General features: G+C 35.3%; 1 pseudogene; it reads left to right on the top strand.

The window, feature by feature from the left end:
- The first annotated feature begins 2,246 nt into the window (after nucleotides 1-2,246).
- LOC136338214 (farnesyl pyrophosphate synthase pseudogene) lies at nucleotides 2,247-3,342 on the top strand (annotated as a pseudogene).
- Nucleotides 3,343-3,566: the final 224 nt, after the last annotated feature.

Raw genomic sequence — 3,566 nt, forward strand, 5'->3', positions numbered from 1 at the left:
TTTAATTTTTCTTGTGTTTTTCTTCCCCGGGTGATATATCAGAAAAAATATTGCTCCAACACATGTCTGAGATTTTATGACCCATGTTTTTGTCTAGAATTTGTATGGCTTTGAATCTAACATTTAAGTCTTTAATTCTGTTTTAGTTCATTCTTGTGTATAGTGTAAGAATGTCATCCAGTTTTATGTTTTTGCATATATCTGTCCAGTTTTCCCAACACCATTTATTAAAGAAACTATCTTTATCTTTACTCTATTGTATGTTCTTGCCTCCTTTGTCAAATATTAATTGACTATAAGGGCAAGTGTTTATTTCTGGGTTCTTTATTCTGTTCCATTGATCCACATGTCTTTTTATGCCAGTGCTGTGCTGTTTTAATTACTATGGTCTTGTAGTATAGTTTGGTATTAGATAGTGTAATACCTCCAACTTTGTTCTTCTTTCTCAAGATTGTTGTGGCTATGTGGGGTCTTTTGTGGTTCCATATACATTTTTGGAATATTTGTTCTAGGTCTGTGAAATACTCCATTGGTAACTTGATAGGAATTGCATTGAATCTATAGATTATTTTGAGTAGTATGGACATATTAATGATGTTAACTTTTTCTTATCCATGAACACAGTATGCTTTCATTTATTTGAATCTTCTTCATTTTCTTTCTTCAGTGCCTTATGATCTTTGGAGTCTTTTATATCCTCAGTTAAATTTATCCCTAAGTATTTTATTCTTTTTGAAGCAATTGTGAATGGGATGATTTTCTTAGTTTCCTTTTCTAAGAGTTCATTATTGGTGTATAAAAGTGCAATGGATTTCTGGGTATTTATTTTGTATCTGCCACTGTACCGAATTCATTTATCAGTTCTAGTAGTAGTTTTTTAATGAAGTCTATAGGATTCTCTCTATATAGTGTTATGTCATCTGGAAATAATGACAGTTTTATTTATTTATTTCTAATTAGGATGTCTTTTATTTCTTCTTCTTGTCCGATTACTGTGGTTAAGACTTCCCATACTATAGTATATTGAATAGGAGTGGTGAAAGAAGACATCCCTGGGTCAGCTACATAGTTCCTAGATCTTAAGGAAAATGTTATAGCTTTTGCCCACTGAAGCACTGATGTGTTTAATACAGAAAAAGGACATGATCTGGCTTTTTAAAAGCCTAACCTATACAAGGAAATGATGGAAGGAGATAATTACAGAGGTTCAAACTAACAAATATGTTGTCTTATATTAACAATTCAAAAAGTGGAGCTATTTAAATTTCAGATTTATTTAAAAGTAGAGAGCTGACTGGATTTGTTAATATATGGGAAGCAGTATGTGAGACAAAAAAAATGAGTCAGTATCAGTATGTCTTTAAGATTTTTGGCCTGATCATCCAGAAAACAAATGAAGTTGAACTTATTGGGATAAGGGAAATGGAGTCATCTTGATTGCAAAGAAAGAAGTAAAATTATCTCTATTTGCAAATAACATAATCTTGTATATAGATGTTAAAGATCTTGTATATATGCAAAAAATCTTATGGAATCTGCTAAACAAATATTAGAAATAATAAAAGAGTTAAGCAATGTTGCAGGATACAAAACCAACATGTAAAAATCAATTGTATTTTTATAAACTTCTGATGAATAATACAAAAATGAAATTAAGAAATTAATTTCATTTATAAGAACATCAAAATAACAAAATGTTTTGTTTTTTTTTACAAAATGTTTTTTAAAATCTAACAAAAGAAATGCAAAATAAACACTCTGAAAAATATAACACATTTTGGAAGATATTAAATACTTAAATAACTGGAAGACATCTCACATTCATGAATTGAAAGACAATGTTGCAACAATGATAATACTCTTCCAAATTTGCTTACAGGTTCAATGCAATTCCTATCAAAATCTAAGCTGGCTTCTTTGCAACAATCGATAAGATGATACTAAAATTCATACAAAAATTCAAAGATCTAGAACCAAAACAATACAAAGAAAGTAAAAAACAAAACAACAACTTGGAAGAGTCTCACATCTCAATTTTAAACATTAAAACAAAACAGTATGCTACTTGAAGAAAGATAGATATAAAAATTAATGGAATAGAATTGAGACTCTAGAAATAAACCCATATAATTAACCAATTGATTTTCATCCAAGATACAGAACAACTTTGTAGTCTTTTTAATAAATGGCACTGGGAAAGCTGAATATCTTTATGCAAAAGAATAAAGTTGGAACTAGCTCCCGCATCCAGAAACAGAGTACTTTCTTCCTCCCTTAGAATGAATGGAGACCAGAAATTGAATGTTTATGATAAAAAAAATACAGAATTTCATCCAGCACTTCTCCCAGAATGCTAAAGTGCTGACTGAGGATGGCATGGAGCACCCAGAGATAGGAGAAGCTATTGCCCGGCTCAAGGAGGTCCTGGAGTACAATGTCACTGGAGGCAAGTACCTGCGCGGTATGACAATGCTGATAACATTCTAGGAACTGGTAGAACCAAGAAAGCCGGATGCTGACAGTCTCCAGCAGGTCATGACTATGGGCTGGTGTGTGGAACTGCTCCAAGCTTTCTTCCTGGTGTCAGACGACACTGTGGATTCATCCCTCACCCAACTGGGACACATCTGCTGGTATCTGAAGCCAGGCATAGGTTTGGATGCCATCAATGATGCTTTGCTTCTGGAAGCATGCATCTACCAACTGCTGAAGTTCTACTGCCGGGAGCAGCCCTATTACCTGAACCTGATTGAGCTCTTCCTACAGAGTTCCTATCAGACTGAAATTGAACAGACCTTGGACCTCATCACAGCCCTGCAGGGCAATGTCAATCTTGGCAGATTTACTAAAAAGAGGTACAAATCTATTGTCAAGTATAAGACTGCTTTCTACTCCTTTTACCTTCCTATAGCTGCTGCCATGTATATGACAGGCATTGATGGTGAGAAGGAACATGCTATTGCCAAGAAGATCCTGCTGGAGATGGGAGAGCTCTTTCAGGTTCAGAATAATTACCTTGACTTCTTTGGGGACCCCAGTGTGACGGGCAAGATTGGCACTGACATCCAGGACAACAGATGCAGCCAGCTGATGGTTCAGTGTCTGCAACAGGCCTCTCAGGGAACAGTGGCAGATCCTGCAGGAGAATTATGGGCAGAAAAAGCCTGAGAAGGTGGCCCGAGTGAAGGCGCTCTATGAGGATCTGAATCTTAGGCTGTGTTTATGCAGTATAAGGAAGACAGTTACAGTCACTTTTGGGGTCTCATCGAGCAGTGCCCTTTGCCCCTGCCTCCAGCCATTTTCCTGAGGCTAGCACACAAGATCTACAAGTGGAAAAAGTGACCTAGAGACTGCTATGTGGGGAGGGGAGGCTCATGTGAAAAGACAACCCACAGTATAAAGCAAATAGCTGAAAATATATCTAATAAGGAACTTGCGACTAAAATATACAAAGAACTCTTAAAACTCAATAAGAAAAAGACAAATAACTCTATTAAAAATTTGGCAAAGGATATGAATAGAGATTTTTACAAAGAAAACACAAATGACCAAAAGTACCTGAATGG

This window comes from Saccopteryx bilineata, chromosome 5 (assembly GCF_036850765.1).
Source record: "Saccopteryx bilineata isolate mSacBil1 chromosome 5, mSacBil1_pri_phased_curated, whole genome shotgun sequence".
Taxonomy (NCBI): Eukaryota; Metazoa; Chordata; class Mammalia; order Chiroptera; family Emballonuridae; genus Saccopteryx; species Saccopteryx bilineata.